General features: G+C 35.1%; 1 protein-coding gene across 1 annotated transcript in view; it reads left to right on the top strand.

The window, feature by feature from the left end:
- Positions 1-1,041: 1,041 nt before the first annotated feature.
- LOC138697766 (phosphatidylcholine translocator ABCB4-like) overlaps positions 1,042-14,488 on the top strand; it is a 264,750-nt gene continuing 251,303 nt past the window's right edge. The window contains exon 1 of the mRNA XM_069823274.1: positions 1,042-1,472. The gene's annotated coding sequence lies outside the window, so the exon portion shown is untranslated. The remainder of the gene's footprint in view (positions 1,473-14,488) is intronic.

Genomic DNA, 14,488 nt, shown 5'->3' on the forward strand with positions numbered 1-14,488 from the left:
CACTATAGTTTATATTGGAATTTTATCACGGTATTTCGTTTCAGGAACAGATTTGTGGAAATTCTTGTAAGGAGATGTGCTCACAGCTTGCTCTTGATTTCAGAAAGGAGTTTTTTAAACGTATTACTCTTACAATCAGCATTTAAAACTGTGGTTATTGTCTTTATTATTAATAAAATTGATACTTAACAGAAAGCCATCTGTTGGGATGGATACTGAATATTCTGGACAGGGATTCAAATTCCATCCCCCAACAATTTCTCAACTGTAATATTTAATTTTCTTTATTCGTTTGTTATTGTTACAACTTTCATTAATTGAATAGTGTCCCTACATCTCAGTATTGCAGTTATTTTCTAATAATAGTGTTATTATTCGATCAATATTGTATGTTTAACCATAATATGACATTGAGTATAACTTTAATAAATTACATAGTGTTAATTCATATTAATATATAGCATTTAAAAATAAATTTCATATATTTTGTTAATAATTTAACCTTTTTTATTGATTTTGTATATTTCATAATATTTTGATAGTATAAAACTGTTGATTGTCTGTAATCCCCAATAACATTTTTGTGGAGTAAAAAGTTTTACAAACTTCTATGATGTGTAATATGACTTTCAATAACATACAATCGTATACTTTGTTTAGTGTACAAAACATATTGATGGAATAACGTTCTATGTTGCCCGTCCGATAGTAAATTTATGAACGGAATTATGATGTAATATTTTTGGTCTTCCTGCACAGTTAGCAGATTGTAACATAGACCGTCATTCGGCCCAACGTTTCAATTATTGGAGTTTTCTCTCACTTTTGACAACCCCCCATATATTGCACTATATATACTGGGTTTATTTATGTGCTTTGTCTCAGAATATCTTCACAAACAAATGCCTGTAGTAACTTTCTTGCATCTGTGCCTCCTTTTAATATTCTCTCGAATAACGTCCAGAACTAAATATACTCCGAGCTCAACTTGACAGGGTATCTGTCACTCCTAAATTAAAGGGCAAGGCAGCGGCCCGGCGCTCTTTCATTACACGATATACAAACATGACGGCAGAAGATTCTCAGTAAGTTTGCGTGTAACCTTTTCAAGACATTGTTTAACACACAGCGTCAACTGGCGAAGACTTTCTTGAATTCTGTTTCATTTTGTTCAAGTGTTAGCGGACAACGAAATAAATTAATTCTTTGTTTTTTATCAGTTGAGCGTCAAAAACCAAGCACGGGCGTTTCGTGTTCCACAGAAAAGAAATTAGAGAAGTGACAGTCTACGAATAAACAGCTACATCGAGTGACGTATTATTACTGTGAAGGAGAATAGACTTGTTATTGGGTGATCGTTTTTATAGTGTGATCGAAGCAGAGGGAGTTCATACCAAATGTGCAAACATTACAAGAATGAAGCACGAAGAATTTCGTTTCGGTATTGTTGAGTAAATCACCTCAAGTTCAATGTAAGTACAGTAAATTAATATCCATTAAAAGTAACAACAATTTTTAAAGGATCTATAGTATTTTGGTAGTCAAATCAATCAATGACAAATATCATAATTTACAGTTGTCTTATAATCTTATGTACATAATTGTAATATTTATACTGAGGTTTTATGCTGTTGTCCCGCGCCGTGATGTCGTTATCGCTTGGCTAGGACTCGCGTTACAAAATGCACACTACCTCCTCACATGGAAAAAAATATTCTCACGAAATTTCGGTCAGTGTATGGGACCGGTGCCCACCCATCATCGTGATGCATTTGGGAAGCTACGATAGGTAGCGAAATCCGGTTACGACAACCAGCTATAACGGTTGAGGGCTTCATCGTGCTAATCACACGATATGTTCTGGTTAGATGATCGTTCACCTCTGCGGTTTTTATGCTGTTAAATTCGATGGTATATAGGAAGGATAATTGCTTCTGAATTTGATAGTGTAACAGACCTCAAATTTATCAATTCGATACAGGAGATTTTGTCAGCTTGAAACAAGTTGAAAATGTAGCGTTCATTATTAAACGAAGAATAAATCGCCCGAGTTCAAGCTACGACTGTCCACCGCTGTGGAGTAACGGTTAGCATACCTGACCGTGGAACTAGCGAGCCCGAATTTAAATTCCGGTTGGGATCTGTTACTTGATTGAGGTTGTTTTCTGGGGGGTTTCCCTCAGCCCATCAAGAGCAAATGCTGGGTAACTTTCGGCGCTGGGTCCTGGAGTCATATCACTACCATTATCGACTTCATCTCATTCAGAAGCTAGATAACCATAGCAGTTGATAAAGCGTCGCAAAATAAAGCTACGAATGAACCGCAAATTTACTTTAAAATGCATGTGAAGTTGAATGTAGGATATCTTTTTTCAGTCTCTGTAAACCTATCTCTGCCTCCTTCTTCCGTTTTCGATAGTTTTCTTACTTTCTGTGCGGCAGTTAGCCTCCACATAGTGAAGCTGTAAGACAAAATTTTATTAAATATTTTTAATTGGGTTTTTTATTTTTTAACAAATATTATTTTTGCATGCTCTTAGACATTCTTGGAGCTTTCTAAAGAGTAGTTATTTGTTCGTTAGCGTATGTTTAGTGGTTCACGAGATATTAAAAGTTTTTATAGGTGATTTTGACATGCCTGCCATTTTGACAGTTTTCAAGATTTTTCTAAGACTTTTCTTTTCCCAGAGTGTACGAATATTCTTTAGGGTGGGTCGGGGTAATTTAGGTATAGTGAGGTAATTTGAGTAAGCCTATAAGTTACAATTTATTGAACAAATCTTCACACACATGCCAGTTTAATACATGTCCATTTCAAAATTATCTATCATAGAGTGACAAAAATATATGTTGATCATACTGATACTGTCTGGTAAAAAAAAAACAGTTTTTCTTACCAGTATGTGATAGCAAAGCAATACTGTTGCGAAACCAAGTGTGAGACAATAACCAAAAACATGCATATGTATACATTACACATGTTTAGAACGTGTTTTAATACAGTTATTAACACATTAATAAGAGTTTGTAATTTAAAGACATGGGGTAATTTGGGTATAAAGTAGCCTACATTTTATTGAATAAAACCTCTTCTAATCTTCCAACACATATTAATTTAATATATTGTCTATTTCACAATTGCCTATCATGGAGTGTTAAAATTAGTGTTGACCACACTGATACTGCCTGGTAAAAAGTAAACTCATTTTTATTTACTAGTCTATGAAGTGACACATAACATTCAAGGCAATATTGTTGGGAAATCAACTGTGATACAGTAATCAAATTCATGCATGTGTACTAGGGATGAACAACTAACTGCCACTCTCTCTCGCTGTATTCGAGGCATTTGTCTTTTGAGTCTCGTCTCGTCATTCTCGTGCGCTTCGAGTCTCGCTCATCATTCTCGAAATAGCATTTGGTCGGCGTGGAAAGATTTCGTAACTCTGAATAACATACATCATTGAAATAGATAGGCCTAACATTATAAATGCTTAAATGAGACAGAAATACAAAACAGAACAGTATCTTAGTTATAAAAATGTTCTGGTTCTATTATATGATATTACTATGGTTATATAGATAAAAAAAAAACAATTTTATTCTCAAATAAATTTGCATTTCTAAGAAACATAACGTTAATATTTTTTTTACTTGAGATTGCACACTTGATCTCAAACATATGAGAAGAAAATTCCTAACCTTTTAATAAGGGCCTAGTAATTAAATAAAGACTGGGGAAAATATTATTACACACTGAAATGTAGAGATGATGTTTCAAATAGGCTACTTGATTGTTTAAACATATATAACAGTTATCAAAGTAGATAAAAGTTCAATCGGGAATATACAACTGTAGCGATTCAAGGCTGCTTGACGTTCGGGACTTCGGGAGTGATCAATCTCGACATCTCGAAACACTCACAAGCAGTCTTTACATCAACGACGCGACGTACAGAACATTGTCGTGCGGGTTTTCGGCTTTGTGGGCGCTGTTAGTCTTGCTTTGTCGATCGTTGTTCATCTCTAATGTGTACACTACACATGTTTACAGCATGTCTTTGATAAATGTAGTAATATATCATTAATAGGTTGTTAGTAAATTACAATTTACAAACGTGGTGTAATTTGGGTATAAGTATAGGTCAATTTGTAACTAAACTAGTTTTTCGTTTCAGATCATGTCACGTATACAAATATGGATTTATGAAAGAAATACGAGTAAATATCAGGTGTTTTCTGTCCAGATTTTAATAGAAGATATTTTTAATTTACAAAATAAGCCCTATCAAGAACTTAAGTATTGACTAACATTTTTTATCTTATTATGCCCAATTAAAGTTTTAAATTCCTACCTAACACGTACATTCTGTTCTATAATACATACACCAACCTATGGTTGCGCTAATTTGATTTTACTAAGACTTAAAAACATGTTTTACTTCAACAATACACATTATACCCAAATTTCCCCATCTATAGGGTGAATTGAGTATATTTATACTTATGGTTATTATGATAAGAAAAGTCTAGCATATTTGAAAATGTAATAGAATCATTCTAGAAGGTCACAGTGCAAACATATAAAAAACTGACTGGAAAATTTTATCATAACAGGCTATGGGTCTATAAACTTTAAAAAGGCTATTTTTATACCCAAATTGCCCCAACCTGCCCTACCTTTCAAACTATGAATCATTCACTGCTATAATCGAAGTAGGCGTGAAGTGAAGTCCGTATCAGCTTACTACTTAATACCCTAAGGGTGAAACCTAACCATTTTACCCTATTACCGCATATGCTAGTGGATTATAGTGATTTTCTAGCTGTCAGGTTGAATTTTCTTTTACCAACTCTGTTTTGAATTTCGAGTATTGGCAAATACTACAACTGGCAGTTACTTTCAAACTGTTATGTTGGCAGCAATAATTTTGGTTTGCAGTAGAAGGAATCTGATTAAATGGAAGTACAATGGACTCTCCTAAGTTCGATTGAACAGAATTGAAAAGTTCAGTCCAATAAGGGTAGTGGGTGTGGCGGGTGAAATGAATAAAAATTCTTATTGGTTATCCATCAACGAATACAGTACTATACTTGCATTTCCTGCCCGCCTCGAGACTTGTGTATTAGAGTCTTGCAAAACTGGTTGAAAACCGAACAAACTTACATAGCGCTACTGAACGCCTGGCTTTATAGGCAGTATGCGAAGTACATCTGCTTGCGTACTGCCTGAGTATTCGGTTTAACATGTATTGGAGTTGATTCGATCTCTCTGTGGGTGGACGGCTCTGGCGTATAAAATGAAGATCACAGTGAACCATCCAGATATTATAGCTGAGGATCATCAAGAGGAACAAACAACATGCAGCGTGAAACTACAGACGTTGTAAAGCGTAAATTGCAGAAAAAAAAAACTTTCGGTATCCACAAATTACCAAGGTTGCAATTTTTGCTTACACTAGAAAACTGAATTATAATATTACAATAATGACACACTTAAAAAACAGTAAACTCGATCAATAGCAAAACTAAAACAAAAATAACTTTATATCTTCTGAAACCTACTACAACCAATGCTTTTAGTATGTTTACTATGACTAGAGAATTAAACGTAATATAGGTTTTACATTCATTTAAGTGAACCTTATCGCCCCGTACAATCTGCAGGGTTATTTCACTTCTACCCTGTATATGAATAGCTACTGTTTTGGAGGAATGCATTTAGAGTTAATAATTATTTAATTTTATGTTTTGTGATTAATAGTAATTCTATTTTGGATTTATTTACTTATTATATCTCACATTATACATTATGCTCATTTCATTTTCTACATACTAAATTGATGGAAAGATCACCAAACAACTCTAGCCTCTCTAGCAACACTTGTGAAACGAATATTGGCCATTCCATGAATAAGTGTTTTCACCGAGCGTAACTTTAGACTAGTAAAACAGATTTATTAATACATAAACACAAGAAGTCAACTCTGATCATGTAGTCTATGATAATAGGCCCTAATAATAATTGTGAACATCAAATAGTTGATATTAATACGTGTGTAATGAAATAGTTCTTTGAATGACACTTGTTTTCTCTGAAGTAGATCTTTTCTATACGGAATGATTTGTTTCTAAACCTTGCTATTCTTTTGTTATTCGTAGTTTAGAAATGTGTAAATTATACTTATTTTGTACAGAACAACAACCATTGGGAGCAAAAGTAATCGTATTGTTGAAAATAACATTACTGTTTATCTTTTTAAATTGATTTCTTAATAAATAATATTGCAACTGATTAGAATAATTAAAAAGCATGCAACTATTGTTTTAGAGGAAGGCCTATACACTTTTTTTAGTTTAAAGTACAAACGTCATAATGGACTTATGTACTTATTTCCTATTTTGTTTTATAATGAATTGTAATTATATTTTTGAATATGTTTACATTATGATATTTCACATTATACATTACGTCTATTTCCTTCGATGTCCCTGTGTCCATTGTTCATTTATTTGTTACTAGTCAAATTACTGCAAGTTCGAAATACAAAAATAAATGTATTAAAGTGTCAAATTATTTGTATTCCTATTTGAAGCAAACATATTTTTGTAATTAAACAAAATAAATATCCTTCAATATTATTACTCTGTTTGTATAGCTTACTGAGAAAATGTTAAAGAGTTATTGTATGATGAAATGTACCTGGTGTTATTTGGAGATCGTATTTTCTTCCTCCTTACCATTTCTTTCTGTGTGAGATTTGTGTTCTAAATAATTCGCGATCTTACATGAACTTATGTAATATCGATCATTGGGTTATACAAATCGAACAAGATTCAGTCAATATGTGACGGGAAAGAGTTACGACGTAATCAAATGATGAAGTTATGACGTATACTGTTTAACACTGGTATAGGAAAACGCCAGCTATATAGCGTTTATTGGTAAGAAAAATATACATGGCTTGTGGACGTCTTGTTCTGTGAAAAACTAAGCAACTTTCATTAGTAAAACTCTAAAAGTTTAAAATATAAACGATACTTATAAAGTTACTGCAAGTTCAGAATAATAAAGAAAACATAGGTGTTAGAGTGTCGAATGAACTGTAAGAATACTTGCAAACACTTTTTTTTTCAATAAGACAACGTAAATTTCTTTGTTACTCCGGTTGTGTACTCGAAAAACGTTACTTTCATGTCAATGCGCCTGGTTTCTGTCTACTCTGCAATACATCAGGCGTAAACGCTCGACAACCTCGTAACCGGTTGAGCTACGACCGGTCGAATCTAAACCGGTTGTGTGCGCAGTTTTGCAGGTCTCTATTGTGTATGCGCTTCTAGTACCACAGTGGGTTTCGACAGTTCCGTCTCACAAACGGCACAATTCTCAAATAGAAAAAGAAAAGTTCATTAATTTAAAATCAGTGATTAAATATGGATGTCCTAAATAATAAAATATTCTGTTTTCCTTTAACAATAGTATCACTACAAGACACAGAACCAATTCCCATTCAAATGGCAAACCAATTTCTTAGTGCCCGTATAGGGGCGTGTCTAATTCTCTTACATAAGCAGTCGAACTATGGGATGTCGAACTTGTTTTCTGTCGGACTTAAGAGCTTCCACTGTACCTAACTAAGCTTGTGAAATCTGAACGTATTTAATAATTAATTAGTAATGCCGGTATCAATATTAATATCGATACATAATTCAGTTATGTTCCGTTGTGATTCCAATTCAACACTATATTCAGGTAAGTATAACTAAATAAGATATAACTTATAGATCTACTTGGTATGAAACATGCACGTGGCTAACTGACATAAATATATTTTTTAGTGTTCAGATTTTTTATGTCCAAGAGAGGAAATGGCATAGTGAGGACTTAAGAGTATGTATTTCAAATATAGCATACATTTTGAAGTAATATTCTGTTTTCGGAATTCGTACTAATCATTTCACGTGATCAAACAACATACATTTTTATGTTAGGTCTCGTGAATCATAAACTGTTTAGTCAAAGCAATGAATTTAATGTTGTTAGACAAAATACGTTTTAATATTAAATCATATTAATTTACTAATTACCAATATAATATGCGAGAGATACAGGAGGAAAATATAGGCTACTCATTCACAAATTATTGAACCATTTAGAAGACACCTCCCAACATAAAGATGAGATGTGGTAAATAAGTAAATAAGTAAGAGATTGTTATTGTTAATATATTATTATTATTATTATTATTATTATTATTATTATTATTATTATTATTATTATTCCAGTACATGGCATTTTAACTTTGGTGATATCTGGTATTAGTTGGCAACACTGAAGAGACGGCCAAATTAGTCTTTTACGAACCAACGAGTTAGAAATAGAATCTCTTTCTAACTCGTTGTTAGGATCTATTCTTACGTGATCCTTATTATGAACAAACGCAGGTAACGCGAAAAGTCTTGACACCGACATGACCCCCCCTATGTGTACCGAAATATAAGATTTTTTACTTGAAATCAAGTTGGAGATGAAGTAGAAGAATAAAGGAAGAGGAAAAGAGGAATTATGCAGTAAACAAGGTAAGAAAGCAGATCTGCGATCTTATCTGTTGTCGCGTAGTTGCCAGACAAGAATGGGCCAGGCTCACGCAACCGCCTTCATGAGAAAGTGGATCGGAACCCCAGCGCCGCCGTGTGGTAACAGGTCAGTCAGCAGGACTTCCCGTTGCAGTTGAGACACTGCACGACCTTCCGCTCGATCGCTGCAATCCATCAAGTTCGCTACTGCCACACTGACCTGCATCCCAATCCTTGCGGGACAACTCAAGTCTCCCAAACATCACTTACAAATCTTTATTCATCTTTAAATTCAGGCGGTGCACATTTATTTGCCTTTTCACGTAATAAATTTCCTTTTTCATTATTTATTTTCTTGTTTATTTATATACTCATTTGTTTATGTATCTGCAGTGCTTGGGAAAAGTGACACAAGTCAGTTTCCACAAACCTTTTTTTGATAATTTATTGACAACTTACGGAACATCTGCTCGCTTGGAAAAAAATACATAAGTATTCCTCCCATTACAATAATTCATACAGAAAAAAATCAAATCGACATAAAACAGTGTAAGTTTTCAATAAATTATCAAGCACTGCAGATATAATATAGAGGGTGATTCAAAAGTCCCAGGACATAGACTAACTCCGTTATTAGTGCAGATAGCTAAAAATGGAAAGAGGTAAAAGTTGTTGGAAATAGGTAGTTTTCAATCTAATGTGCTCGATTTTCAACGTAGAATACTCTGTTGAGGCTGTACACCAGTACTACACACCCGCCAGTCCAAATGTTGTGAAATTAGTGGATTTTCCACTATTTTAATGGATTTTAGATATGTAGTGTATCGGGTAAATTACGAAATGATGACGATGATTAGCAGTGATGCCAATACATGTTCAAGGAAAATCGCCAGGCAAGAATGAAATTCCCCTGAATTCATATGCCGTCAATATAAAGAAATGCTTCTTTGCACTGTGAGAAGTTAAATAACCGCTAAACTCTGCATGTCAACTATTTTTATCTGTTAAATAATACGCATCTAAAATCCGGTAGAACTAGTCGAAAAGCCACTAATGTGGCAGCATTAGAACTGGCAGGTATGTCATACTAGTGTACAGCCTCAACGGTACATTCTACGTTGAAAATTCAAGCATATTAGATTGAAAACTACCCATTTCCAACAACTTTCTCATTCCATTTTTCGCTATCTGCAATAATAGCGGAGTTTGTCTATGTCACGGGACTTTTGAATCATTCTGTATATATATATATATATATTATAGCAATCCAATAATTATTACTCCTTGACTATACGACTGGCGTTAGAGACAAATCTTGTTATTCTTATTGTAAGTGTGATACAGCAGGAAGTGACTGAGGACTTACTAGTACTACAGCTTCACGAAAAACTCCCTTTTGTAAACATACAATATTCAGTACTGCAAACAGAAATTTAATTATCTAATTTTAAAGTAATGCAAACACAATGTATGCATTAACTGTTGAAGATTTGTCATATAAACCACATTAAGAAAACAGAAAAAATTACAAAATGACATTGCTCATAATAAAAAATACAAACTGGCATTAGCCTAATAACAACACTTTTATTGGGCATATTTCTGTTATGAAAGAATTTCCATGAGAGATTTCTCATTCTCTTCAAGAAACTTAAGAAGTCAATGTACCTGTATTTACCAATATTATTAAGTACGTAGAAGATGCCTCTTTATTGCAGGCTTCTTTCATTTTCACTTAACTGTACTTGGCACCGGAAAGGGTTGTTATGTACCCCTCCCAAAAAAGGCTTGGCAATTTCTGCTGTGAGTCGCCGTGTACTCTGACTATGAGATCACTCATTACTGGTCTGTCACCTCACGCCACAGTTCAGCTGTCGTGTGACTCCTGACCTACATGATGTCATTCAAATTCGTTATCAGAGATCGGAAACAACCCTGTATAAGGCTAAATTTCCGTCAAATTCTACATCTGACAGAATACTGTGAACTATTGCAATTAAAATAGCAAGCTTTTTAAACGTTTTAATTAATTTTTACTAGTGTGTCAATATAAAAATATTCTACATATACAGGCTGAACCGTAAGTGACGTCATTAATTTCAGGAGGTTATTCTTTGAGATATAGTTCAAACAAGTTAATACGCTTTCTTTTCGAGATAAAAATTGTTTTATATTAAATATTTCATAGTGTGTTTTGGGAAAGTCATTTATTCAATTCCCAATATGCTCAGTCAATTTAAGAGAGCATTGTATTATGATAATAAAGGATTGAAAGAATTTTAGTTTTGTCCTTTAAATGTGCAGAAATCTGATCCGAGCAAATATAACATTGTAAAATTCCTTTGCAGAACGAAAAGTTACATTTCTTCAGATCAAATTTCTGCACATTTAGATAATAAAACTAAAATTCTATCAATCATTTATTATCATAATACACTGATCTCTTAAATTGACTGAGCATATTTGGAATTAAATCAATGACTTTCGCAAAACACGCTCTCAAATGTTTCATATAAAATACTTTTCATCTCGAAAAGGAAGTAAAAACGAGCAAAACTGTAGAGCTTTTTTGTTTAAAGATTCTCAAAGAATAACCTCCTGAAATTAATTCCATTATGTACGGTTCACCCTGTATTAAAATACGTTAAATGAATTTATCATTCCATTTTTAAGCGTAGAGCAATACGCATTCATATGCACTATAAAATTTATCTAAAAGATTATAAAATGTGTGGTTCGCACAGATAATCACCACATAAATAACAATATTTTAATACAAATTAAGCTTTCAGGAATAACTCCCTGTAAAGTTAATTTGAATAATTTCGAGGGAAAAATTGTTCCGGGGCCGGGTATCGAACCCGGGACCTTTGGTTAAACGTACCAACGCTCTCCCACTGAGCTACCCGGGAACTCTACCCGACACCGATCCAATTTTTCCCTCTATATCCACAGACCTCAAAGTGGGCTGACAACAGTCAAGCAACCAACATTTGAGTGCACACTAACTCTGTGTGACTTTAAATTGTGGTTTTCTGTTACGTACAGTGACGTGTATTATACAAATTAAGCTTTCAGGAATAACTCCCAGTAAAGTTAATTTGATCGGTGTCGGGTAGAGTTCCCGGGTAGCTCAGTGGGAGAGCGTTGGTACGTTTAACCAAAGGTCCCGGGTTCGATACCTGGCCCCGGAACAATTTTTCCCTCGAAATTATTCAAATTAACTTTACAGGGAGTTATTCCTGAAAGCTTAATTTGTATAATACACGTCACTGTACGTAACAGAAAACCACAATTTAAAGTCACACAGAGTTAGTGTGCACTCAAATGTTGGCTGCTTGACTGTTGTCAGCCCACTTTGAGGTCTGTGGATATAGAGGGAAAAATTGGATCGGTGTCGGGTAGAGTTCCCGGGTAGCTCAGTGGGAGAGCGTTGGTACGTTTAACCAAAGGTCCCGGGTTCGATACCCGGCCCCGGAACAATTTTACCCTCGAAATTATTCAATATTTTAATAATATGCAAATGCATGAACTTCATAATCCTATCAACCTCACAACAATGAGAGCAGAGCCAAGAAGCCTTATCCCTGATGATGAAGATGATTTAACAGCCCTCTGCTCCGGCTCAAGTAGTAACACTTCTACGTACAAATTAAATGGCGAAAATGAGTGAAAATTTATACTTTTCTATGGGGACTGCTAGCCTCTTGTGTTTGCCATGTGTCGTTTAGCGTCATGTAGCCATGTCTAGTAAGACTTTCTTTAACACCGCTTTCAACTACAGAGCTAAGTTATCTTCTAAACCCAACGTGGGCGATGGTGATTGTAATGATATTGGTGATGAGGATGGCGATGATGGTGGTAATGACGATTGTGGCGATTGGTGATAGATTGTGATGGTGGTAGTAATGGTGATTGTTGTAAATGATGATGGTAATGGTGGTAATGGTGAGTGGTGATAAATTGTGATAGTGATGACGATAAATGGGGTAGGTATTGGTGGTAGTCGTGGAAGGTAATAAATTGTGATGATGTTAGTAATGGAAATTATGGTAAATGGCGATGGGAAAGGTGATAGTTGTGTATGGCGATAAATTGTGATGGTGGTGTTGGTGAATGGTGGTAAACAGTCTTGGTGATGGTAATAGCGTCGGTGATTGTTATGGCTATGTTAAAGAATATGGCTAATGGTGGTAAATATTCATGGTGATGGTAATGGCGTCGGTGACTGTTATGGCTATGTTAAAGGTTATGGCGAATGGTGGTAAATAGTCATGGTGATGGTAATAGCGTCGGTGACTGTTATGGCTATGTTAAAGAATATGGCGGATGGTGGTAAATAGTCATGGTGATGGTAATAGGGACGGTGATTGTTATGGCTATGTTAAAGAATATGGCTAATCGTGGTAAATATTCATGGTGATGGTAATGGTGTCGGTGACTGTTATGGCTATGTTAAAGAACATGGTGAATGGTGGTAAATATTCATGGTGATGGTAATGGCGTCGGTGATTGTTATAGCTATGTTAAAGAACATGGTGAATGGTGGTAAATAGTCATGGTGATGGTAATGGCGACGGTGATTGTTATGGCTATGTTAAAGAACATGGTGAATGGTGGTAAATAGTCATGGTGATGGTAATGGCGACGGTGATTGTTATGGCTATGTTAAAGAACATGGTGAATGGTGGTAAATAGTCATGGTGATGGTAATGGCGACGGTGATTGTTATGGCTATGTTAAAGAATATGGCTAATGGTGGTAAATATTCATGGTGATGGTAATGGCGTCGGTGACTGTTATGGCTATGTTAAAGAACATGGTGAATGGTGGTAAATAGTCATGGTGATAGTAATAGCGTCGGTGATTGTTATGGCTATGTTAAAGAATATGGCGAATGGTGGTAAATAATCATGGTGATGGTAATGGCGTCGGTGACTGTTATGGCTATGTTAAAGAACATGGTGAATGGTGGTAAATAGTCATGGTGATGGTAATGGCGACGGTGATTGTTATGGCTATATTAAAGAATATGGCTAATGGTGGTAAATATTCATGGTGATAGTAATGGCGTCGGTGACTGTTATGGCTATGTTAAAGAACATGGTGAATGGTGGTAAATAGTCATGGTGATGGTAATGGCGTCGATGATTGTTATGGCTATAGTGAAGATTATGGTAAATGGTGGTAAATGGCCATGGTGATGGTAATGGCGACGGTGACTGTTATGGCTATAGTGAAGATTATGGTAAATGGTGGTAAATGGTAATGGTGATGGTAATGGCGACGATGACTGTTATGGTTATAGTGAAGATTATGGTAAATAGTGGTAAATGGTCATGGTGATGGTATGGCGACGGTGATTCTTATGGCTATGATGAAGGTTATGGCGAATAGTGGTAAATGGTCATGGTGGTGGTAATGGCGACGGCGATTCTTATGGCTATGGTGAAGGTTATGGCGAATAGTGTAAATGGTGATGGTGATGTTAATGGCGACAGTGATTTTTTTGGCTATTGTGAAGATTATGGCTAATGATGATAGTGATGGTGGTAACCGCTACCATTATCATATGGTGGCTGCAGCAGTGGTGGTAGTGTAGCATTCCTGTGCTATGGCTCAACCAGTAGCGTTTGTAGCGAATGGACTATGGACCCAGGTTCGATTTCCAGCGACAAAGTAAATTTATTTTTTTCTTTCTGAGACAACGTGCAAGTCCTTTTGTTTGTTGTCCTGTCATGCTGGCAATATGACTGTCATTTGAATGTCTAATATCTATTCAACGACACTGTATCAACTAGGTGGTTATTTGTCGTCGATAGCATTAGTGACAGCCAAATGGTATTTCACGAGTAGAATTCAAGGATTTGTCATTGAATTACCTGATGTCCACTTTACAATTGCAGAAAAT

Source organism: Periplaneta americana, chromosome 1, assembly GCF_040183065.1.
Source record: "Periplaneta americana isolate PAMFEO1 chromosome 1, P.americana_PAMFEO1_priV1, whole genome shotgun sequence".
In the NCBI taxonomy this organism is placed as follows: Eukaryota; Metazoa; Arthropoda; class Insecta; order Blattodea; family Blattidae; genus Periplaneta; species Periplaneta americana.